General features: G+C 40.1%; 2 protein-coding genes across 4 annotated transcripts in view; one reads left to right on the top strand and one right to left on the bottom strand.

Annotated features, from left to right (window-relative positions):
* LOC104143455 (centriolin-like) overlaps positions 1-24796 on the bottom strand; it is an 87387-nt gene extending 62591 nt beyond the window's left edge. The window contains exons 1-10 of the mRNA XM_068940328.1: positions 24438-24796; positions 23648-23761; positions 23409-23457; positions 22855-23019; positions 21518-21613; positions 16993-17157; positions 7083-7155; positions 6877-6992; positions 4746-4816; positions 1409-1473 (exon numbers count right to left, since the gene is read on the bottom strand). The gene's annotated coding sequence lies outside the window, so the exon portion shown is untranslated. The remainder of the gene's footprint in view (positions 1-1408; positions 1474-4745; positions 4817-6876; positions 6993-7082; positions 7156-16992; positions 17158-21517; positions 21614-22854; positions 23020-23408; positions 23458-23647; positions 23762-24437) is intronic.
* Positions 24797-25221: 425 nt separating this feature from the next.
* XPO1 (exportin 1) overlaps positions 25222-26594 on the top strand; it is a 43723-nt gene continuing 42350 nt past the window's right edge. Inside the window, exons 1-2 of one of the 3 annotated variants that reach the window (XM_068940338.1) lie at positions 25222-25373; positions 26058-26113. The gene's annotated coding sequence lies outside the window, so the exon portion shown is untranslated. Of the gene's footprint in view, positions 25374-25441; positions 26114-26594 lie in introns of those variants that run through there. The other 2 variants (XM_068940340.1, XM_068940339.1) reach the window with 2 other exon arrangements.

Raw genomic sequence — 26594 nt, forward strand, 5'->3', positions numbered from 1 at the left:
ATTAGTCAACAAGGCTTTGAAGATAGGCCCAGGAAGAAGGACCACAGGAAGATGCCCACAGGAAGATGGACTGTCTCTCTTTATTCCTGGAATTACTAAAAGATGGTCTAAAGATATAATCTGCTTGAACTCCTGGCTTCTCTATTAGTACAGAAAGCACCATCATTCCACCTGCTACGCTGGGGACACGTGCAGGACAACCATGCTTCGCACATGCACAGCCCACACAGTAAGGTGCTGAGGCATTTCACTCAAAAGGAAACGTGTTATGACCAATGCTGTATTAAAGAACCTTGCAAATACATGTTTAGATATACACATAGCACGTGTAAGCTCTGTGGGAGTTTTGCCAATTACATCAATGACAGCAGGACCAAACAAACGTGCAGGAAGAGAAACCACTTTTGTAAATAGGAAGAAAAACCAAAATGGCTAGTGAAAAAGCACTCTACATCTGAAATGAATTAACTGCAAACGAGGTGAGCAGTAAATAATAGTTCCTATTACCTAAAGGGTCTTTCCTTGCAATGAATAGGTGCTTGTGCAAAGTAAATTTGTGGATATTTGTCATCTGCAGAAATAGACCGAGTTGCAAACCCTTTGGAAATACAGGCAGCACGATCCTTGTATAAATGTATCATTAAAAGAAAATCACTGTTTTTTCAATAACTGTTATGCAGTTGCGTGTGCAAGGTAATGTTTGTATAAACCTGCATTTCAGACCGTCTAGAGTTGTTCCCACCCGAATTTCAGGAGGTCACAGACAAAGCTGTTTTAATATATTAGAGAAGATAAAAGTTGGCTTCAAAATTAAGCAGTTTCAAACCTGCCGAAAGTAAAGGAGTATTCTTTTCTTCCAGCAACACAAAGCCAATGGCGTTCCTGCCCAAAACAGCTGTCTATAATACTTCCCACTGTAGTGGATCTAAGCCAAAGTCATAGCCTTTTACATATTTCAAAAAATGTAGCAGCATTAAGAAAAGTCATTAAAGAGGGGATAGGAAGGAAGTAGGAATTAGGAGCTTCTTTTGGTTTCGATGATGAAAAAGCAAGATGTGCCAGAGTTCATCTAACCAGTTTGTGCTATCTAGAGAAAGACCACTGATAATCATTAATAAGAAACAAGGAAGCTACATTTAGTTAACATGGCAATCTCCTAAAAGGAGCATTTATGCCCCCAAAAAAAAAATCGTAGCAAATTCAGGCAGACTTTGAAGGGAAACATATAAGGAAAAATTTGAAAAGTCCACACAGAAATAGAAACAGAATGTTGTAACCAGACTGATTTTTAAATGAGTTAGATGGACAATTACATTCTTCACCTGAAAGAGCAATTGCTTTGGTCATAATAGCTATAACATGGCAATAACTATTTGTTCATGAAAATTCAGGTCAACTGAGCACTTACTGCAGTTCATTTTCCCAGGCATAACAATCAGTCACGAAGCAGCAAAGAATAATTTGGGCATCCGCCTGCAAGTATAAGAAAAATAAACTTGAAATAAACTTGAGCATTTTCCTAATAGCTTTCTTTCACTGTATTTAACAGCGAAAATCCTGTCCTTCTGAAATCAATATTACTTTTGTTTAAATTGGTATTTAAATTTAAAGGGTTATTTAAAACATCAAACTGTTTACTGTTTTAGTTTCTGTATCCGGAATTATAGCAGGTAGCTTTTCAATGTGTGTGCATCTAGATATTTCCAGATTAACCCAAACTTAAAGGATTTGAAGGTCCTAATACCCCTGAGAAAACTTTCCATATCATGTCCAATTGGATAACCAGCTGTAAGCACGTACCAAAAATAGCTCAAAAATATATTATTAGCTATTTATACAGTGCTTTTCATCAACAAATCTCAAAGCCCTTTGCAAAGGAGGCAAATACCCATCTTGCAGACACGGAAAACTGAAGCGATGTGAGGGGAAGCGATTTACTAGAAATAGACCCTAAGCCTTCTTATTTCTAGGCCAGTTGTCTATCCCGTAGGCTGCACTTCATCTGAAATTAAGTCCTTGATCATGTAACTGAGGGAAGTATATGGACCCCTGAACGTGATACTGAAGTATATATAATCTTCTTAGAGTGCATAAAGACTTTCTCATTAATACGTTCTTGGATTTACTTTGGTATAGAAAAACCATAACCAGAGGGACATTGCAGCATTTGTGGATCCACTGTTTATACCCTCGAGAGATGAATAAGTAAAAAGTAACAATGAAACACACAAAGCTCATTGCAGGACAGTATTTATAATCAGAACGTGTATAAAATTGTACACAAGTGATAATACTGATTCTGAAACAACTAATAATTGAATATGGAATCTCTAACACCTGGACTTTATACAAATCAGAGAAAATACAATAGCTTATTATTAGCTTGTAGGATACAAAGACGTTTCAGATAAAAGGTCTTATGTAAGACTGCACAGTGTTGTATTGAAGTTCACCCCACATTAGCATCTTCTTTACTCCACGCTTAACACCAAAATAAACATCAGAGCAAATATGGGTGAATGCATTTTTTTTAATAATCTTTATAAGTAAAGGTAATAATGGGATATGTCGTAATTACAAATTATTATATAAAAGTATGACTCCATCTAACGTGTCTGGATGAACTGCGTTCATATTCAGAGCACAGTTTATACCATCAACTTTGCCTGTTAAGTTCTATTAAAAGATGTAAACACGACTGACCTACCTGGAAGGAATGTTTCTGGACTCTATCAAAATGAGGCTAAAAAGTAGTCGGTGAGCAGGGGTGCAAAAAGGTTGAATGTATTGGTTTGCACACTTTATTAGTATACTTTTAAGCATTAGTTAGCACTTAATACGGATAAGATAAAACAAACAAAAAATATGCTAGCTATTTGTGGTGAGTTTGTTTCTTTTTCACACTGTATACTTCAGTAAAAGTTACTCACTATTCAGCCTTTGAGCTGAAATGCAGATCCTATCCAGACCAGTAGATGGCACAAACCATTTATTTCACTATATTCATTACAATATTACTGTAATGTCACAGAAGCACAGAATCATCTATGATCTTCAAAATAAAGTTATTATACATCCCTTTTTTCAATCCTAATGGCAGTCAACCCTAAGACATTAAAATCTTTAAATGACAAGACACACATATACAAATTACTAGCTACTTCTAAAAATCACTTGAAAATTACATAATATATATGCAACTAAACAAGTACTCCATTATATACATGCATGACTCGCTATTGACAACAAAACTAGTAAACAAATAGAGTCTAGGTTTTATGGATGTTGCATATTTGTAACAACTGGTAATTATCTTAAATATCAAGTTACAACTTGCTCAACACTTTGCAAAAGATGAACAGAAAGTAAAAAAGCCCTATGGTGATGGGTGTGCAAAAGTAGTATTAGGAAATACATCTGTGGCAGAAAGTTAATTTCATCAGGCAGGCTCTGTGACGAAAAGCAAGCAACTAATATAATCACCTATATTATAATCTCCTATAATCACAAACACCAAGAAACAACTGTAACAGGTGCTAAAATACCTTGTGCCTTAGAAAAAGAAACTTCAGAAGGCTTGCATAGAAATGATACAGACCAAAGTAAACTGATAACGTGGAAGAAAGAGACAATTTATTTTAGAACTAGGATTTAAACTAAACAAAAAATAGCCACATCTTATATTAAAAAAACCTCTCTAAGCGTATTTGACAAGTAAGGATTAAGAGCTCTAAATATGTCTAAAGCAAAAATCTGACACCTTATAAACTATCATGCAATCGAGACTATGAAATCCACATCGTTTCAGTGCTGAGTCAAACTTTGACTTTTCATCAAACCAGGATTTTTAAATGTAGTATCACTTTTGAATTCTGCATTCATTACTTTATAACTATTAGGATCTAGCTCTGCCAAGAAGTGCAGACACATTCTTTCCTGAAAAGATTTTCCACACTTGTTCTCGAAATATTAAAGAGTTGTTGGTCTAAAAATAGTGTGCAAATTATACTATACATACAATATCTGAATCTAGTTAACTTATTGAGGTATTTTACTAAACACGAAATCACACGGAAACCAAGGGGATAATTATTTTAGACAGGAAAATTTGAAAATGCAGGTGAAACTATTCTTAACCTTTACCTATGTGTGAAGCAGTACTGTAAGAGACTGATCCAGTGTCTAACAGAATCAACAGGCTGTAAATACGAAAAACGGCACCATTTTTAGAATTGAACCAGTTCACCTACAGACATACTTCTGAGGATACTTCTATATAAATCATTCATGACAGAGTCAAGCATGGGATACCAGGCTAAAGAGAGGACCTTTCTAAAGAAAAAAAAAAAAATCAATGTTTTGAAATAAAAACAAGGTGTATTCTAAAGAATACACATTTCTGAACATATATTAGTTGTTTGCCTTGCTTTTATAAACATATGTGGGAAAGCCTTAGATCTTACAAAAAAGAACAAAGGAAGAGAATCACAAATACAAGGGTGGGGAAATACATCTCTCATCTTCTGTAAAGCATGAAGCTTGCTCTCATACAATTTTGACAAAACGCCCAGAATATTAGAGGAAGAACCACCAGGCTATCAGGTTCCATTTTCTAAGCTGCAAAGATAACCTATAGCTACTTAATTATAGGACCTAATGATACTTAATTTTATATTTTCAAATAAATATCATGACATCGTATCACTTTACAGGGCATACCACTTAGCTTTATAGCAGCTACTTACCATGGAAGTGCGTGTTAAGTGCTATGCAAGCCCAGAGTAAATTGTGCTCGTATCTGTTGGGCAAATTGCAGCTTAAAAACATGAAAAAAATTGTAAATAATGGGGAGATGCATGGCTTAACTTTTAATAGCAAGTAATTTAGCAAATAATTATGGAAAAGAAAAAAGCAGCCTGGTCTAATGGGCAAGAATATACAAGCAAGAGTATTTTGCCACACTGGGCCAAGAACACCCGAACCAAAACACTAGTAAGGGTCTCTTGGTTTTTCCTCTAACCCAATAAAGTACAAGCTGACACAGCACAGGTAGTGCTGGCCCCTCCCACCTCTCATTAGATCTAGTGATCATGTACTGAGTCAGTTCAATAGGTTGATCGGAAGGAAAACTTACTGTTTTTGGCAGATTCGTTTTCTACTGAACCAATCCACCTTGTGCTACATGCTTGCTAGATCCAATGCAAGGAGAAGAGAGGGAACATGCAGCCAGCAGGGGAAGAGGTGGGTGTGGGGGAGGGAGCTGCCTTTCTCACCAAACCCCAGTTACACCATGTTAGGTATAAAGTCAAACTAATAACTGATTAAGAGGTAGGACAATTTAGTCTAGGACATCCAGCAAGAGAATATTTTGATGGAAACGTTTAGTATCTTACACACAAGAATATATATCACAGATAACATTTTCTCATTGCTGCCAATAAATCATGTTTGAGTAACCAAATGACTCAATGAAACTTAATGCTACGTTTCCAAAGCAATACTATGACATCACTTCATTTTACAGGACAAATATCTTCTTTTTATTGCAGCCATGCAGCTCAAGACAGATCTCTGAACTGTTTGCTTTAATTTCTGCGCAGCTCAGATATGCATACAGCATTTGCAGAATAAAGCAGAGGGCAGTAATCTAGTCAACAGTCATAAAAAAAAAAAACTGTCCCACTTGTCAATCACAACCCTCAGGCTGCGGCTCTAAATTCACTGACACCAGATTACCTGGCCATACGTATTTGACCTCACAGGCGTATGACTTTCTGTTCAATTAGCTTGAACACGTGATGCGGTGTTTATGCTGGCTGCAGGAGGACATGCTATGCCTGAATCAGCATAGCAAAATTTTAATAATGCATTTGACATGGCAGGGTGAACTTGAATAGAGCAGTGCTTAGCATCATGCGACCGCTCTGTTTTGACTCAGTCCTAGGTGCACTAAAATCAGATTTATTGTCCTGTGGAACCACGGTTCATTCAAAGCCCCCTCTCAGAGCTGGCTGTAGGCCAGCACATGTTGCTTGACAGCACCTTTGGAAAGTCATACGCATTACGGCTGACTGACCACAGTAGCTCATGCAAAGTAACGGTCCTTAGTGAAGATATTCCAGAGGACTTGGCTTATCCATCGATGTAACAGAGGGCATGTTATGCTTGCTCTTGCTCCCCCGATGTCTGAAAATACACTACATCCTCCTTTTTCTTGTGCCTAGCTCTATGGAAATGGAGATTGATGCTTTGCTCCTGTCACAGTATAGAGAAGTAGTGGTGGTGGTGAACACACTTTACGTGTCCCTCCCAGGCTCACAGCTCTTCCCCCCCCCCCCCCCCCGAGCTTTTTTACCTTCCTGCCATCTTCTCAGCTCTCTATCATCTTAAAACTCAAAATAAAGGAAGCACAGACCTCACAGTGGACAGATGTTCACTTGAGGACTAAACCATTGAAATGCAACTGTTCTACGGAACAAGGTGCTCCTCCTCTGGAGGACTGGTTTGCTGAGGAAGACAATGAAGGCAACTTTCACAACTTTGCTCTTCCTATAAAGGGCCAAGGAGGGAGTCACGGGACAGAGACCAGAAAGTTAACAGGAAGTTGAAATAGATGCCTGTGTCCAGTGCATGCGAGTCTACTCCTGACTGTACCTGTTCCAGTTGAAAAGGCTATTCTGGCTCCAGGACAACCTAAATTGCTGCTACAATCAACCACCATGTCAAAGTTACCCATGGAACACTTGTATGATTTCTCTGCAACCTATTTCAGCTAAAATGAATTGTGCTGGTGCATACCTGCTACTGAATTTGCTTAGGCTAATCCAACTCATTTTAATTTAAATGGTTTAGAGAATGATCATAGAAAAAACTTACCCAGCAGTTCTGAAAAAGCCGTAACAGGACTAGTAATCTCTTCAATTGATACGTAGGAGTACTGATAGTCATTCGTAGTAGAAACTGGGCATGTGTAAATGCACCACGGACGGTCCCTGCACTTGCAGTCAACATAGAAGAGAAAATGCGTTCAGATTGAGTAAACCGTCAATGTCTCACTCTAAAGAAGAGAAAGATGAAGTTACCTAGTGTTGAGATTTCACTTCCAGCGAGGCATCCTGTCAGCGATAACTTCTTGATGTGACAGAAAACAGAGCACTGAAAAATAAACAGACTTGATGCCTTTAGGAGTTAAGTAAAGGAAAAGCAGTGGACGTTTCTCAGGTGACTGCACCAACAAGAGATCTCCTATAACACGGATGCTAAAATTTGCAGAGGCAAACAAAAGCAAAAGAAATCAAAACATATTGTAATTTAACTGTGGATAGGGCTATGAGTCTTTGGCAAGCTGACCTTTAAATCAGGAGGCACACATAGGTACATAAAGCACATAATGAAGGAAGCACATACAAATATACAGACAGACAGAAGCACGGACAGCCTTGCCACAGTTAGCTACCAAGAGAGAAATCCCAGCCCAAATAAAGTCAAGGGAAATTATGTTTCAGTTCTAGTGGTACCATAACCTCAGTTTGGGTGTGAATTCCATTAGGACCAGATCACTTCTCAGCTAGCTTGTTTTTGCTCTGGAACTTCTGGGGCAAGAAGACTCAGAGGATTTCTCTTGAGGTTAAATGCTCTATGCTCTGGATGTAGCAACACCTTTGCTAAGCCTATGCTGATTATAGTCCCAAATTTAGAGGACAGGCTTGGAATTTTGTGGAACTGTACCCTGACATTGGATATCTTGACAAAAAGTCCTGAACTTAAAACATCAACATGTATTAATATATATAAACACTGCATCTTAACTTCAAAGACAGAGCAATTTCCACATCTCCACATGCCACCAAGAGATTTTTTTCATTTTATTTTATTTTAACACAAGGAGAAGAATTGGAAGAGAGCTGTTCACAGTTCAAATTCCGTAGTCTGTACGAAAGAAGGAAAAAATGTTGGATCAGAAACAGGCCAAAAAGACTACCTCAGCAGGAGACAGGAGGAGGATCAACAAGTGAAATTACTCTTTGACAATGAGTATTGCTGAGATGGAAACCACAGAGTACTGGCTGACAAAAAGAATAATGACAATTAAAGTCACATGTGTTTTAGATACAAGATGCTGGAGTAGACTGATTTATCCCAGCTGAATAGCAAAATCCCCTTGTTACTGGCTGCTTCCTTACAAACCTGGTTGAAAAGCCCCCTCCAGACTATAGAAACGCTACATATTAATGTTTGGTGGAAAGTTTTCATCTAGTACAATTACATAACTGCTAGCCTCCCAGAACTTCAGTAAAAATATCTGTTTTAATAGAGGAAATATGAACCGCATTATGAAAAGTTAATCAAAAAATAGCTATTCTAGGCAACTACATAGATGTGGGTCTTGTAAGACCTTAGAGGTTCCCTCTCCCAAAATTGACAGAAATAGAAGGCATATTGAGGCTTGCAGATTGGTCAGTAGAAAGCTCCAAGGACTTTCTAAGGTCCTCAATAATTTCATTTTCTGAAGGGACAACAGACAATTTATTGTTGTGGAAAATATAGTTTCCCCAGGTAAGGGGCTACTACTCAAAGAATGATTATCAACTAGAGGGTTTTTCACTCGTCAGGGAAGTGAAATAAATGCCATACTTAAGTATTTTAGCAACCCTTGCCACTAAGACAATTTATTGTCTGAAAACAAAGAACTTCAATATGAAATTAATTAACTCAATAGATAAATACAATCTCCAGAGGTTTTCCTCTGCTTACCCCCGCCAATACCCACCCCCCGCATAAGAAAAACAGAACAAAACAGGCTCACTTGCAGCTTTATCTCTGAAGTTTTGCTTATTTTGAATGCCTTTCAAGGCTGCTATCCCACCTGTTATCAAAGTGGTCCTGTAGCTAAGATGTTTGACTTCAAAACTCCAGGTCTAAAGTATTTCTTCTGGAAATGTGGGCAGGTCAAAGTCCACAGACCCCTCAACTCCCACTCTGCATGAATGTTCTTTCCTGCATTATTTTCTGGCCTACTTAGTCACCTTTTGGGGATAGGGTCTGTTTTTGGCTGTGCGTGGGTTACATCATGCCTTCAACCACAAGGTCCTAAAAGTGGTTGCAGCTTCTATCATAATAAAAATAACTAAAAACTATAACTCAGAGGTGGAAACACTGTTTTATTCTTTTTCTCCTGTGGGAGCTACTGGGATGCTACAATTAACCTCAATTAATAAGGATAAACTTTATACAAAGAATATGCTGTTCAGGTGTTCTTAATGGGAACAGCATTTGACACTGTTTAATCTTTCTGCTGTTAAAGCAACAGGGAGCACCTGACTTTTCACCTCATATTTGTCTGATGATCACCGGGATGAGCACAGAACCTGCTACTGTCACCAGCTCTGCCCTGTCTGGGGATGAGATGTGCCCGTTCAGTGAGGTTACTGCACCACCGGTATTGTTCGGCTCCTGGCTTGTCTTACAACATAGTATAAACCCCTGTCACGAAGCCGCAAACACATGAATGCATCATGTGTTTGATGCATCAATCATAGCACTAGATGTAAGGGAAGAACTGGCCTTTCCTTTATGAAGGGAAAGGCAGGAATCTATTTCTTCCTTCCACAGCAGTGGAGAAGTGTGTTCCTTCCGCACCACAGCTCATCAGAACGGTTACAACAAAGAAAGCTAAGTTTCTGCAAACCTTACCTTAGATCGTGATGTAACAATGATTTCATTGCTCTAGCTACTCCTTCCTCCTGTTACAATAAGAAATATTCAGATGGGCAACTTGCAATCTGCCTACAAAATTGGTGGAACTGATGGTGGGGGGAAAGGGGGAATCAGTTTCACTATAATCATGAAGATAAAAATAGGGAAAAATGATTAAACCCTCCAGTATAGAACTATCTCCTATATAGTTTCTATTGTACTGACTTAAGATTTACATTTGCAAGTTATGAGATTTCCTTCATTTCCCTCAAGATATTTTACATCCCACTCACAGGAACTATTTCCTATCGGTTTTCTTAGTGCCATCTCAGTTCTCCTAGTAACCGCCTGTAAACTATGCAAAAAATGGCTCTCCATGCATGCTATTTGCATCAGTTCTGTAACTCTCTTAGACAAGCAATATTTGCCAATGCAGTCCAATCAATGTCATTCTTCCAGGCTGCTAATCATTTTTGTTGGCTTCTTTTGAGTTAAGATTTCATTTACCAAAGAATTTTTTAAAAAAATGATGTTGCCTAAAACAGAATATATCACAGTGCGCTGTAGGAAAAAAAAAAAAGTCCTCTTGTGAAATCAAAGGATTTGAATTTTGACTTTTGAATTTTATTTTATTTTTTAAGTAAGAACTTCCCTGTGCATCTGAAATTACTTTCTTTGTACTTGTATGTAATTTAGGTTTTTAGCTGCATATTTCTGCAGGGAGTTACATCGCATGGCAAGACGTTTAGTTAGCACAGTGTAAAAAAGGGAAGGCACACATCACTACCTGATCAGAATATTCCCATCTAACCCAAAGAGGCAAGTATAGTATGAATTCTGAATAAGAGTTCTGGAAACGTAAGAATTTGAATGAGAAAAAGCTTCCTCACCAACAAGATACATTTAGCTATCTTATTTCCCCCTGAACGTTTTGTATTCTGAAGCTGTAGCTTCATGTACAGTTTAAGTCAGTATAAACCTGTGCTTCTGCTGAAGGACGGAGTTCTATCATCCCATTTATTCCTTATTACATATCCGTCCCTACCGGCACAAATTTTGTACAGTCACACAATGAACTATATCCAGGTTAAAACTACTCACTGCACTTTGCCAGGCTAGCTTTCAGTGCTGGCTTAAACAGGCTTGAAGTGTGTGTGAAACTATGGCCTCATTAATCAGCAAATTTTACCTAATTACCAGAAGTCACAAGGGATGAGCCTGCTATTGTAACATTTCACAGCTCCCATTCGCAAACTTTATGGGTTGTGATCTCCCCTTTCATCAAGCTTGTGACCCAAATATTAGCATATATGATCAAATTCCTATTGCCCTTGAGATCCAGTTGGTATTTGCAGTGGTCCCCAGCTCACAGATTACTGCTACGCTGCATAGTCGAAGGTCAAAAATTGTTTAGAATAGTGGTTTCAGAAGCTTGTCTTCTACAGTTAGATGTACTTCTTTCTACTATTCCTTCTGCCCCACAGCAGGAAACTGGAGGTGCAAATCAACTTTTTCTTTGACTCTTTAGACTGATTTCCCTCAGATAAAAGTAGCTGTTTAGTGCAGATCTTTTGCCCTCACCATTTCAGTTCCCAGCTTTTTTTTTTTTTTTTTTTTTTTCCCCTTCTTAAACCACTGCAGGTCCCAGTAAATTTCTTAATAAAAATCTCTTGCCTGGTTCCACAGACTTTGCCTTTACACGCACCATGTTCTACATGGTATTAGGAGATGGAAGAAAATGCAGTATCAGGCAGAGCCGATTAAAAGAAAACCTCCCCCTTAATTCACTTCCAAGGCAGTTCCCTCGCCCCCAATGCAAACATTGCATGTTTCAGCCCATGAGATGTCTTGGTTTCTCACTTTGAAAGTCTGTTCCATTCAGGACTTCAGAAAACGGAATTATTTTGCTCCAGCTAAATTAGATAAGTTGATTTGTGTCTCTGTAACAAACTATTAACATCTCAAATACAGCATATTGGAGGGAAGAGCAGCTTGGCTTCTGGATTACTTCTGAAATCACATAGAGCTTCTAAAAGCTCTTTTCACTAACCCAACAGAGAGCAAGGCTAACAATACCACAACATTCTCTTCTTCAGCAGTTTACATTAGCCTTTTTTCTCCAAGAGATCAACTAAACTATTTTTAAAGATTATACTTATTTAGAGTAGATGAAACATTTTATTCTTTCCATTCTCAATTTCCATGAAAAAGTCCATGATTTCCCTTGTGTTCTCTGTGTGTAGTCTAGACTATCATAATAGATTTGACTATTTTTATTACATAACTTGGAAAAATAGGCTCTCATAGAATTCTGCTCTGAATAAGATAGAACAACGTGGGGCTTAAAAAAAAATTACGAATTCCTCTACTGGTTTGTTTTCAAAGGTGACTTTTTCAGTTTAGAAAAGCTGAAACCCTAAGTATATTGTAGATGTTACTGTGCTTGGCACACTCTATAAGGGACATTTTTTTCCCCCCCTACGCTTCCTCTTATGCATAAGGAAGCGGTGGGACTCCTATGTGAGGAAACCCAAAATTTGGCCTTAAGTCATTATTCCATATGATAGGAAAATGATCATCCCAAACTAATGCTAAACAGAGTTTACAGTCACTGATTCACTATACCGTCTGATAAACAGAAGTGTCAAAGCTATATGTTCTGCTAGTTAAACCAGTTAAATTTTGAAGCCTAAATACTTTTTTCCGCTCTTTCTCATTATTTACTCCTATAGGCAGGACACACTTCACAGCTGAGGCGCTGAGGGATTAGTTGTAGCAAATATTTTTAGAGGAATTTTGTTGCATTCATGGCTGCAACGCTGATCTTGCTTATTTTATTTACTGAAAAAGCATTCCTCACTGTGCCTCTGAACGAGACAGAAGAGACAGGCAGACTTACATGATATACAGTATTTCTGTATTTGGAGCGAGTAAAGTACCTTTATTTTACACTACTCCTGATGCTAGGGTGACTAGCACAACTCAGTCTTCTGGACTACTACTCTGTACTGTTTTACATTGGGAAAGGATATAAAACTTGCTTGTTAATGGTAAATGTTAAAGGAAACAGATTCCTCCTAAAGGTTTATCGGTCGTACTTGGGTGACTGATTGAACATCACACATAGAATGTTCTTCTGCCATTTAGGTTTAAGAAGCTAATGTATTAGAATAATGTTAATATTTCAGTGTGTTATAGGCTAATCATTTTCACAACAGAAACAGTATCAAGCTGGGGTGTGTATCTATATTGCAAATACAGGAGGCATCTATTTATTTTTAATTACAAATTATATGCAATATCTGTATCAAACCAGGAGAGCTCATTAACCAAAAATCAGTATAAAAATAATCTTCATTATCCTGCCAATAGCGATAAACTTGTTAGGCTGAATCAGAAAAAACAATTTTCAACCTCCCTATTTCCTGCAACCTTAAAGCTAGCGATTTACAATATAAAGCAAGTATGTAAATCTAACCAGAGGAAAAGAGTAATTTTATTTCATGTACATTGTCCTAGAAATTTTTTTTCAGTCTTCTAGTCTGTATGCTGGCCTACAAAATAAAGCTAAGACTTAGAACCCCAAATCCTTTTGCATCTACAATCTAGGACATATTAGACGGATAAGGGTTTAAGGCTAATTGCTGTTAGGTGACACCTAGCTAAATCATACTGCATTCTTTTCCCTCAGCCAAAGTCACAAATGCCAGTACTTCAGTTTTATTTTATAACCCGCTCTCCGAAATAAATTGTGAAACATGTTGGTCAGGAAAGTCAGCCTTCCATAAAACCCTGGAAGGAAAAGAGAATCACAAAAGAGACCCTATGAACACACCAGTTTTCAACTAGGTTTGTAATGAGGTCAAAATAGGTAAAGGTACACTGAGTTTGCATCCACGTAACACTGTCAAACTGTGCTAACTTAGGCTTTCATTCCAATCCAGACAGCTTGCTGTAATACTTGCAAGGAAACATATGCTCCCAATTACCAATTTTCTCTGTGCAGGCATCTCTTAAGACCCACATTTCCAAAGTCAATTGAGACTTAAGTCCCTGGTGAAAGAAACCATCCAGCCATCTTTCCTGCAGTCCCATAAGGAAAGTAAAATTATAAAAGCCCCGTTCATCACCATGTATAAGCTGGTCATCTGTACCTCCTGGCACCTTCTTTGCGTATTTCATTTTGTGAAATACCTGTGTAGCTATTTTGACATGATGCCTTCTTACACGGAGATGAGAAGTGAAAATTAACAACTTCTGACATGGAAGGGGTCACACTGTCATCACCTTTCTAAGTGTGGTGACCTCAGTCCCAAAAGGAAAGCGTGGCTGCTTCTGTAGTACTGTAACAATACTGCAATATTGTTAACCACACACAGAACAGAATTCATGCAGTGTCTATTTCTCTTTAATTCATTCTTTGAAGGACTCGGACACTCTTCTTGCCCTGCCAACCACCTTTAACCAACACCATTTGTCAGTCACATGGCAAGCTTTGCCAAACTTTGTTCCCAAGGTTTCTGAAAGACTGTCTTTCTTCTTATAGAGACACAACAATATAAGACTGGTTTAAAGTAGGATTTTTCCCATTATTTGGGTGAAAATAATCAATCTGAAAGCAAGTGCTGGACGTAGCCAGTACCCGGATACTAGGACAGTCAATGGAGGAACCTAATCTGCCAGTCCACCCAGCAGAACTCTATATAATTGTACCTTAATTGTACTTAGATGCTTAAAGAACTTGCAGGGACACTCCCCTCCAATAAAGCTGTCCAGAGGATTCCCACAACACAGAAAGAGTCCTAATGATATTTTAAAAAAGAGTTTAAGTCCTGCTTTTCCCTTCAGGCTAGAAAAGGCCAGCCACAAAAGAAGATGACCAGAGGCTAAGTTTAGGCATAGGTATGACAGAAGAAAGCACCTTTTCAAAAATATAGCTTGCCAAAGGCTGAACATTAATCTGCAGTGGACTGAAAAAAAAAAAGATCAGATTTCAGTTCAATGAGAAGACAGTAAAGCTCACAAAAGAAAAACGTCTCTAGATCAAGGAGTTCATTGTGAAATGCAAGCTGGAAAAAACGGAAAGCTTTAATGAATTGGACCAAGATTATTTACACATTAACCATTTACAGCTGATATGTTCAGGAAGATATAAGGCTGTCTTCAAAATACAAATTTTGCAAAGAGCTTTAATTGGGAGATTTACTTCACCACAGAGAGTTATTTGCCTAAATAGAGAGTAGGAGTTTCCTGCACGTTGTTTTTCCATATCCCTTCTCCAAGAAGAGCCCATGAAGTGACTTGGTTTCTACCCCTTCCCTTGGAATGTTAATCAATCAAGTTAAATTCATGCATATTTCAGTGGTATATATAGTTTTTCCTGCTAGATCATTAATGGATTCTTCTATTGCAAGAGAAAAAAAAAAAACTTTTGTGCTAAAAGAATAAAATATTTCCTATCAGACAGGTATTCAAGATGCACCTTGATTCAATAACCACTCCTGTATATTCTATTATTTCTAGGACACAGTTATTTCTAGGAGAAAGAAGATAAGGAGAAACATGAGGAAAAAAAATAGAACTTTTCAGCTGAGGTTGATCTACAAAGAATTGGAAGACATACTGCTTCTGTCCAACAAGAAAATGACATTGCCAAATTGTTCAATGAAATCCAACATCAGCCGTTTTCCAAAATGAGCAAGCTAGAGAAACTTGTTTTGAAATGAAAGTAGTGTTCATCACTTGGGGAGCGTATTTTAATTTCACAGGCTATTAAATATACAGAACTAGGAAAGTGTCCCAACATAAGAAGAGACAAGTTGTTAGCTAGTATTGTACCAGCTGTATGTATGATACTATGGAAAGTATAGACAATGCATTTAAAACATTTTGAACTCTGTCCAGTAGAGTTTAGAATTTAAGCTCACTTATAACGCTTACTGTGACTGGAATGAGCTGAGCCAAAATTACACAGCAACCTCTCCTAGAGAGATATCCTGTATTTTATCCTCACACTGATGGGCTTATAAACTGGGTTTATAAATTTGATATTGGTTATCGTGAAGATGACATCCACCATGGTCACATTAGCATGTTTGCATTCATATTCCATGATAAAGAATATCAGTTACAGAAGGATGCTAGAGACTGACTGCTGTTCTAGAAGGGGTGCTATTGTATTTGCTGATGTAAAACATTTGAGACATCCCTTCATCTCTGTGGACAGTTCAATCAGATTAATGACTGAACTACATGTATGGTGAAACTTAAGGAGATAACTGGAAGAAAGGTTAGCTGAGAGAGATGAAAAATTAGTATTATGAGATCATTAACCACCATTAACCATTAACCACCACCATTAACTAGAAAGACAGTAGCGTAAAAATTGTAAACTTTCCAAGCAAAGTTCAGCAATATCATATACCCACTGATATCATACAGAGGATGTAGAGCTTTACCTGTCCCCCAGAATATCAAGATTTTACTGAACAGACATTGCAATCTGAAGTTATATTACTTGTTAGAGGAAAAAGATTTCTGTCTCAAAAATTAAAAATATTAGACAAGAGCAGGTAGTACCCCAAATCAAAACGTTATCACAATTAAGTACTAGTAGTTCCTTCTTAAATAGAAAGCGAACTTAAGTGACAGAAAATTGCCCAGAGAACGATGTAGTTAACTTTAGTGTCTTGGAAAGTTTATTGGGTAGAGTTAATAATCTATGCATTGCCTGTTATAGCACTGAATGTTATGGACTATTTTATCTCAGATTTCTGAACTGCCTTTACAGTTCGATTCTTATTTTAGAACACAAATCCTACTAACTATCTTTTACTAATCCTTAAGGTGCTTTACATAAGTTGGAATAAGATAAACCAAAAGGCAAGACTATGAAATGACATCCAAAGTACAGATATGAGGCAAGAAAACTTTAATGCTAGTGAACACTTCAAGCTTAACAGATCCGTTCTAACAGAAGGGTGACAACTTTGGGCTCACCTCCTTAAAACATTTGTACGAACGTAGCTTTATAGTAGTCACTGTGTTATCAGGACTCTGTCCCGAGACATACACCTCTCAGAATTAACAGCAGTTTTTTGCTATGGTTCACAGGTGCGGATGAGAGAGTCTTTCTCAGAGCTTAGCCTGTTGAAACTTAGGAAGGTTCATCACATTTTAGTGGTTCTTGAAGAATTCAGACAATTTAGATAAAGATTCATTTCTCTCTTAAGCTAGTGAGCATTGTACTACATATAGGCATTCTTTGTGTATTATATGCATTATTGCTGTACTTACCTAATTTACATACCGAATTCCATTGTTAAGGTTTCCAGCAAGTATTTCTTAAACTCACTTATTTAAAGGACTTGACTTTGGTAGGGGGCAAGTTTCTTGAGGTTCCTTCATCTTCTGATCACCTTTTGGCATCAGCTCTATTTGCACGGATATGGAAAGATCTGGCTAGGAAAAGGAATTCTAGTATCAGTGAAACAACACTAAAATTACAGCTTAAAAAGACCAATCCCAAATCTACAAGTGCAGAATTTTTCCCTTGTAATATACTTCCTAGTGTTCTGTTTGGCTTGATCTTAAAGATAAATGTTTATGAATTTGTACCTACTGTGAAAAATTATTTTGCAATTTTATAAATTTAATGATTATTCCCTTACAGTTATTTATGTATGTATATTTAAAAAAAAAAATTCAATAGTTGTTACAGTTCATACCTTTAGGAAATCTACTGATGAATACGTTCCTACCTGCTTTTTGCTCTGGCGTACGGTACCTATTTCTTTCCTATACATTCTCTTTGTAAGAAAGTTGCAATTACTGCTCTTCACTGAAATTGTGCTCATCTGTTTCCAACATACTGATAACGATATTCTCAGGCTTAACTATAATATTCTGTGAGTGGTGTCATCAAAATTACATTAAGGCGGCCACTAACCTGCTGCTCTTCAAAGTGATGCCTCCAGATACTTCCTAATTATACGGTCCTTTACTTTGCTCTGTCACTAAGCAAAGGCGCATCTAATCTGCAGTCCACTTTCTACTCTGGCTATTACTACTTTCCAAATTTTTCCTTTCATTAAACCCATTCTTTTTCCAAGGATATATCAGTTCACCTTTTTCCTTCTCCTTTCAGTTGGATTCAATTTCCTGTCTATTTCCAGGATTTCTAGATTGTTGTGTTATTTCTTCCTATGCAATGTTTGCAACACCTTGTAACTAAACATCATCTGCAAATACCATTAATATAATCTTTACCACCTTCCTGAAATCATTGATCTGGGACATTCATCAGGACAGAAGTTTTCTTCTATACAGGAATAAATTAAACTAAATGCAAAATTAGTTCAGCCATACTTAGACATTGAAGTTAGAGTCTCTGAAGAATAAATACCTACAATAGAAGCTCTCTCAAAAGAAAAAACATAACTTAAGTTAAATAAAAACAACAGCAGATGCTCAAGACAAAAGCTTAGGCAGGACTAGTTCTGTAGTTCTGTCATTTCTGGAATGACATAAGAGTGCAAGGACAGAACAAATTCCCTGTATTGCTTTCATTAACCAGAGATCTATCACCTCAAAAATCATAGAACTACACTGGATGTCTGCATGAGAAAGAGGGGACTACAAGGCCACCCAACATCTTTCCCAGCTCTTGAGAGGAAATTTTTGCAAGGGATACAGTATGGTCAAGTAAGAACTTTCCGGCCATCCTCCTACCCCCAAAGTTAATGGTTTTGGGCAAGGACCTTTACAAGAACTATATGGAGGTCAAAGGTGCCTGAACCTATTTGCAGTGACACTAATGACATTAATGGATTTAGTTGCGTGTTGCTCAGACATCCTTGGAAATTTATAACCGGCAATTTCCTCTGAACTCCTCATTCCCTTCACTTCAGCCTCACTCAATACCTGCCCTATCCTTTCCTTTGCCTCATTTCCCTTAGCTGTCCTTTTGCTTTCCTGGTCTTTCTGCTTCCTGCACCAAATAAAGAAATTATGATACTAACTTGGTGGGTTTTTCCCCTTATTTGTGTGGCTTCTCCTGCTTTTTGTCTGCCTTTAGAACACCAGTCTTCCCAGACATGCACTACCTAATGCTAGTACACTGCCTAGTCCCGCTTCTGACAAGCCTCAAGACACCACCTAATTAAGCATTATTCACAAATAAGAACTTCTACTACTTTATCACTCACAGAACTTCCACAAAATGCACAGGAAAAGCATTCAAAAAACCAAAAAGCTGTCAACACTAAATGCATGATTGCGTAAGACAGACAAGGAAGGAAGAGTGCTATGAAGCTCTCCAGCTTCAGGGTGAAAGCTAATAAAAGCTAACTTCTTGCCAGTCCACATCATCTTTTATTATCTGAGAGTCTCAAACCGCAGCGCCCCATCCCTTCACCCAGGAAGGGTACATGTAGAGATTAGACCAGCATTCAAACTATGGTAGCTGCCACAGATTATGGGGCCTTTGTAAATATGTGCTCGTAATCTGTTTGCTCTTCACTTAATTCTACCTATGTATTTTCCACGCCCCCACCGAGGCTGGTAATTTTCACAGAAGACTAAAATTTCCTCAGGAAAGTTAAAATACCCACTCCCTGAAGTTTCTAGAGAGGTGGTTACATGCTACAACATGAGATTACTTCCACAAACTCTACTTTTTTGTATAGAAAAGCTAAAACTAAATATTCTCACTAATTTTCAACTTCATTCTCACTGTGTTATGCAGTTCTTCTGCGTGTGGAATATCATCAGTCATTCGGGCATATATTGACAGATAGATGAAAACCAGCTCAGAGTGCTCAAGTCTGAGACAGTATAGTAACAACGCTCAATCTTTGTGAAGGAGCAGCATATTAGATCTGTAAACGCTCCTCCAATATGGCTCCATCATATGGTATGTGCTAGTGAGGTAAAAGACAGCTATTAATTTCAGCCTCTACTACTCTTATTGGTTAGAGAACGTTCCTGACAATATTTATTAAAATAAAAATTAATCAGTGACGTACGTCAAAAGAGAAAAATACTTTTAATCCTATCAGGAGTTAAATTATGTTCAAAGAGACCAAAATTTGGCAACATCACGTCACATATTTGGGAAAAATTATATACACTAATATAGATCTCTGAATGCAAAACAAGCCTCTTCAAATCACTCATTTTTCCTGTTGTAAAAAACACTAATTCATTTTCATGATGCAGGTAGCTCTCTGTTGAGAATTTAATTGAGATATCTATTCTTACCTCAGGCTCATTTGAAAGCTAAACATAGGAAGAGTCACATAACAGCTAATGATGTCACCTCAAAAGTGAAAGCTATCCAACAGGTACTGAAATCCAAACAAATTTTGCCACTGATTTCAGCAAGGCCTAAATATCAAACTGAACATATGAAAAAGGAGCAGATGGACAAGGAACAATGGTAGCAAAACAGCAAGCACAAGCCTGCTTGTGACAGCTACTGATAGTACGTATGTTAGAAAGAAGTCTTGAAACTCGGATATATTTGTCCTGTTAAAATAGCTACTGCTTATATGACTGTCCTCAACTTCTGAACCAGCCGTTGCCTACCTCCTTACAGAAGGGGAACGACAAAAATATTCTCTCTTCTCATACTACAGCATCTTCAGCCACAGCCTGCATAAAAGGAGGAGGGGCCATTTCTACCACAAAGCTTAAAACATATTATTTGAGATGAGCAGAGTCAAAGTTACCGCATCCTACTACAGAGCAGTTGGTAACTCTTTCCCCTATTCCAAGATAGCAATTTAGCTTGCAAACTTGCAAGGCTATAAGCTCTGTCGTGCTTATTTTTTACAGTTTTCTAAATGCACTTCATTCTAGGGCATTACTAGTAGCTGATGCAGGTGAAGAGCTGCATCTAATCTTCTGTTTAAAATATCTAATTTCAACTGAAATAGTCAATAAGGATTTTAACTCTTCTCTCTGGCCCAAAAAATCCAAACAAAAAAAAAAAAAAAAGAAGAAGAAAACAGAGCAAATGAAACTTCTTCGTAAGCCAAAGAAGTTAAAAATATCTGTGACTTGTTAGTCTCTTACATCAGTTTGTTTTGAACACCAGAACTAACTGGAACATCAAAACATATATGGAGAAACTGTTTTTTCCAAGTGTTACAAACACATGCATGCTTTTAACGCATCTGAAAACCTGCTGCACCCACCCATTCTGTGTTTATTTGAATCGCTTTCTATTTCAGTCCCTATCAACTACAACTTTATTGTCAACCATAATTCACACAGCAAAAACGACAAATTTGGTAATTCCTATACAAGTCAATCCACAGAGTTTCAAGTAAGATAAACAACATGAAGTAAACAAAGCATTATGTATTTATTATCATCATGACTGAGATGTTACAGGACAGAATTATTTTGATGCATGATAAAAAAGTTAGATATACTGCATTCACATTCCCGCCCTTCCAAATCTTAACTGCTTCAAAAATTTTTTCCAAGAGACTTGACTTACAAATTAAGTACAGAAAAAACAGTAAAGTTCTCTGCTATTATTATTATTATTTTTTAAAAGACAATTATTCTTCACAAGGAGAAAAAAAAAGAGGGTCTCAGAGTTGCAGTTTCTACTTTGGGTGGCCTTGTAGTCTTGTCTTTCTCACAAACTCTGAATTCAGAGTTTGTGAACTTATTAAGTACATCCAAAGTCTAGATGTCTAAAGACATCATCTAAACATGGGCCAGAAAGCTTCTGCAAACATCCGATTCAGCCAAGGCAAGCTCAGATACTACATCACTTTCAGTATGCTCTCCCCGCTGCCAAACTGACCTGTGACTTTTCTGGTGGCTCAGCTATTTCCCCTAGTAACACGTCACACAGGACCTAATCTGGTATCACATGGCCTTGAATCTCCTCAGCTTCTGCCTGAAACATAAATAATGTTTATTTGGATACAAGCATTAGTTCCCTAGCCTTCACATAATTTTTTTTACATGTATATGTGTGTGTATATATATATATATACACGTGTACACACAAACATATATATTTTTATATATATATATATATATATATTTTTAAAAACACAACAAAACACAAAGTGAAGGCTGAGGGACAGGAATATCCACAGCCTGCCTAGAACTTGTAAGGCTATTGAGAATCATAGTTACGAGTACAGTAGAAATAGGTGTAGCTATAGTCTATTTACTGAAGTTTATTTATTGACTTGCACACTACTAGAAATTTTCCTTTGGGATTACTACAAAAAATTAATCTTGGCATTAATTAAGTTCGGCATTTCTAGGTTGAACATTGATTTATTGGCTTAGTTTAGACAATTTTTCTTTTTGGTGATTCTCCACTAATGAAGAAGTGCCTGTTCAACTTGGAAATACATCACATCATCGGTCAGGATTTGGTATTAATCGTGTGAAATGTATTCCTTTTTGGGGCTGTGGTCTCAAAAGCAGTCTCAGCTAAAGAAATAAACGTGATAGGGAACAAGTAACTTCCTGAGAAGGTATTATTCTTAAGTGGCATTATGAACTACTTCATAGACGCTGCAGTTTCATAATTTCACATAGCATTGTGGAGCTAGTAGTTCAGCTCAGACTAGACATTCAATACAAGAGAATAAGCTCCCATCCTGAAAATATATATAAAAATTAATAAAAGTAGTCTATGAATGGGCTCTTGGTTGAAAGAGCTACCTCCTACTTAAACCGACCAACTCCTTAAACTTTTGTAGACGCTAACTGAACAGTCTTTGAAGCAGCATGAAGTTTTATTTAAGGGTAGGCTTTAACATATTGTCAGCACAGGAAACATTACATACAAAGCTGTCATCTACAACGCAATCAAAAATTACATAAGCTGTAGAGAATAAGTTGTCTGATAAGGTTGCTCTGTTAAAATTTGGACAATCACATAGAAAAACTCCAGAAATAAAGCTTTATTAAGCCAGTACTGTAATTATCCATCAACTTCGGAAGACAAATCTTTGAATGCTTTTACCAACAAAGACAAGCTGTAGCATAATAAAAAGTAGAAAGAAACTGAGGAATGCACAGGTAACTTGAATAACTACTCATTTTAATAAACATCTTATTTTATGTTGACATTCATAGCTTATAGAACTATTCCATAGCCATTTTCTAGACATTTACTTTTGCAGACGATGTCTCACAGGTCATCACCCCGTCCATTATTATCCCATACACGCTATGGCTGTATACTTCTTCATGTACTCACTCAGCTCATTTCTACTACAGGTTTTTACTAAAGCTGTGGAGAACTTATCCTAGGAGGTTCTACCAGAAGCTTCTTAGAGCCTTTAGATAAAAAACAAACACTAGTTGAGAGGCTTATATTTCACATGCCAGAAGTGAACACAACTACCCGGGCAGATGATTTAAAACAATAATTGATATAGAAATAATACATGTTGATAAAGGAACACAGATCTTACTATGTCTCTTCACTTTGCAGTTCATTTTTATAATTTCTGTTTTAATAACGCAACAGCCAAGAATCAAAGGGCTTACTTTTGTAAAGCTAGTCTATTAATGCCAATCCTTTTGCAACCTGCTACAGTTTAGAGCATAAGAAATTGGCCTAGCAAAGTTAATACTAATGTTACAAATTAAACTCTACATATTCAGCTGAAGAATCCCTTGAATACTCTAGTGTACTCTGCAGGAATACCAAGGAAAACATCTACCTTTCAGAAGACCCGTTGTAGTATTCCCAGATATTTGCTGCACTTCCATCTTGCAAAAAAGAAGCAGAACCAGAAGATATCGGTTTAGTTTCTCAAAGACAACTGCAAACTTAGTCTTTCAGTTCATGAGAGAAATAAAGGCAACTCTAAAAGACTCTGGTTTTGTTAGCAAAAGTCAGCATTTCTTAGAGGATAGACTTTTGTAAAGCCTCATGCTGAACATGCATAAAAGCACTCACTTTTTTAAAAAGCTGTTCAAAAGGGCTCAAGCATAAGCTTTTTCCCCTTCTTGGCCATAGTCTAGCTCCGCAACATCTCCAAGCTCCACGGACACCCCAAGTTTCCTTTGGGTACTGTAACGAAGACAGAGCATTCTACAAACAAAAGGCATCACTTCTATACAGGAGTTTCACTGGCAATGCATAGCTGTTTCAAAAAAATCAAAAGAAAAAAAACTTTACCTCCAACTAGGTTTGGACAACTGCAGTATTTGTTACTAGAAAGATAATGAAATACTTCACAGTATTTTCCTCCTCTTAGGAGGCAGAGATTTTTACAAGTCTCCTATACACATCATTTTTCAAGCAAGGAGCTAGGTTTTGAATTAGCTATACAGAACTTGAGTACCTGTACTGAACGTAAATTCTCATAGAGCACTTCTGCAGATAACTGTGTTACAGATGGAAGGTCTAACAAGACCCTGTTTTTCCGTGTTAAAGTTACTAAGCAAATTCTTTCACTCCTTCACATGACAATGAGACTCACGACCCCAGCTTGTTCAGTTTGAGCCACCCCTAAAAATTGAGCCTAGGTCCTCAGGTCATCCCTGTTCACCAGCTCTGGTGGACAAGCGTTTCTGCTATGTTTCTCTTACTGCTAGGTGAGTCAGCCTTGCCTGAACCACAGTCTGAGATGCATCTTTGAGAGACTGTGGGGGATACAGTTATTGCAGCAAGCCGGATACCCTATAAATATAGGCACAACGGGGTGGGGGAGGGGGGGGAGACCGCGCTTCAGAGCTGCACGGACCTTGGTGCAGGGAACGCGGGGAGGTACACAGCAGCCCTCAACCTCCACTGCCTACCCGGATAGCCTTTTAGCCTCCCGCAGCCTAGGGACACCGCAGCAGGGCCCAACGCCTCAGCATCCACCTGGCTGAGCCGGCCCCAGCTAGGGCGCCCGGAGGGGCAAGGCCCGCCATCGCCACCCGGCCCCTCGTCACCGGCGCCCTCTCGGTCCAGCCTGCCCTCCCGCCGAAACAACGCCTCAGCGCTAACGGGGCACCGGCGGGCGGCTCGAGCCGCCCCCAAACCGGCCGAGAGCCCCTTCTCCCTCAGGGACGAGCGCTCCCCGCCAGCGGCGCGAGCCCGCCCCCCTCAACCGCCGCCGCTCATCCACACGCCGCGCCGCGCCGCCCCTCCCCCCACGGCGCGCGCACCCTTCGCCAGCGCAGCCCTAAGAGCCGCCCTCAGAACAGCACGTCACACCGAGCCACCAGCCAATCGGAGCGCAGCAACACCTGTGCCCGCGGTTTAAGAACTACGAGGCGGGCCGGCGACTGAGTGACACCTCGGCTCGGCCTGTCAGCGAGCAGCGGCCCGCCTCCGCCCCCCCCCTCCCGCGCGCAAAGCGCTGCTGGAGAGGGGGCGGATCCCCTCTATCTTCCCCCCCACCCCGCCCGCTTCTCGCTCCCTCCACCCCTCGGAGGCGCGCAGCGGATAGACAGGCCCTCCGCCCAATGAGAGCGGAGGCCGCTTGCGCGGCGGCAGCGCCCGGGACCAATGGGAACGCCCGCTGGGCGGAGGCCTGAGGTTTCCAAACGCTCCGCGGCGCCATGGGCTGAAAACTAAACCGAGATGGAATCTCCCAGTCTGAACCGGTTTGAGCCGGTTCCGAGTCTGTGGCTTTAGGAGGGGGAGACGCGCCGCGCTCAGTCCCTGCTACCACCGCTGCCTCCGCCGCCGTGTGTGTGACCTGCTCATAGGGGAGCCCGCAGGGGGAGCCGCCGACACAGCTGGGGGGGCAAAGTTTAGTGCGAGCTTGGGGGGGGGGTGGGAATGGGGGTGAACTGAGCGGCGGCCAGGCCTGAGGGAGGGCGGCCGCAGCGGCGGGAGTAGCGAGAGCCTGGGGAGGCGAGAGAGCCGGCCGCACGGGCCGAGGCCTGGGGAGCCAGCGGCTTAACGAGGAGAGAGCCAGGGCCCAGGCGAGCCGCAGCTCGGGCAGCCGGGGCCACGAGGAAGGCGAGAGTCCCCCGGGGGGCCTCGGGAAGCCGGAGCCCCGCGCGGACCCCTCCCCCGGGAAAGAGGAGAGGGGAGCGCTCGCCGCTTGCTGCGCGCCCGGCGGCGGGCGGCCTTGCTGCGGGGCGGAGAGGCAGGAGGGAGCCCCGCGGGGAGCGGGGGCGCCGGCCCGGGGGCCGCAGCCTTGGGCTGAGCGCGCAGCGTAGTCAGGCCAGGACACGCTTGCTCGAGGGCAGTGTGGGGCGGAAAGGAGTGACGCTAATAATAAATACTCCGCAGGGAGAAGGGTGCGCGTGTATTTCTCCCTCCTTCCCCCACCCACCCCCCCGCTTCCCTCCTCGGGCTTTTTTGGGGGGGGTTTATTTTTCGATTTTTTTTTTTATTATTTTCATTTTTTTCGGCGCGTGGTTAGAAACTTCGCTCACCCACCCCTACTTTTTGAAGGAAGAGGCTGTAAGAAACACCTAGGTAAGTAACTGCTAAGGGCGCGAGACGGGGGTGTTGTAAGGCGTGGGGCGGGGGGGGGGGGGAAGAGAGCTCGGGAGGAGGAAGGTGTGGGGCCGTGAGCCGTAAAGGCGGGGGAAGTGGGAGGGCTACGGCCGGGTGTGCGTGGAGGGCGCGAAGTCTTGGCTGAGGCAAGAGAGAGGCGCAATGGGCCCTGACCAGAAACGGAGGGGGCGGGGGAGGTATAAATCGGGTCTGGGGTACAAGCATCCTAGGCCTTACGGTGCCTGCCGAGGAGCCGGAGAGGGAGCCGAGCCTACCACTGATGCTGGGGCCGTGGGGAGAGCGGCGGCGGGGGGTGCGGGAGCCGCCGCCGGGGCGCACGGGCCCGGCTGCCGACGGGGAGGGGGTGGGGGGGGAGGCCTCCGAGTCGGTGTGAGGGGCCGAGGGGGAGGGAAGGGGGATTGGGATCGGGCACGGGGAAAAACTAGGGACATAATCTGTA

The sequence above is a fragment of the Struthio camelus genome, chromosome 3, assembly GCF_040807025.1.
Source record: "Struthio camelus isolate bStrCam1 chromosome 3, bStrCam1.hap1, whole genome shotgun sequence".
Classification (NCBI taxonomy): domain Eukaryota; kingdom Metazoa; phylum Chordata; class Aves; order Struthioniformes; family Struthionidae; genus Struthio; species Struthio camelus.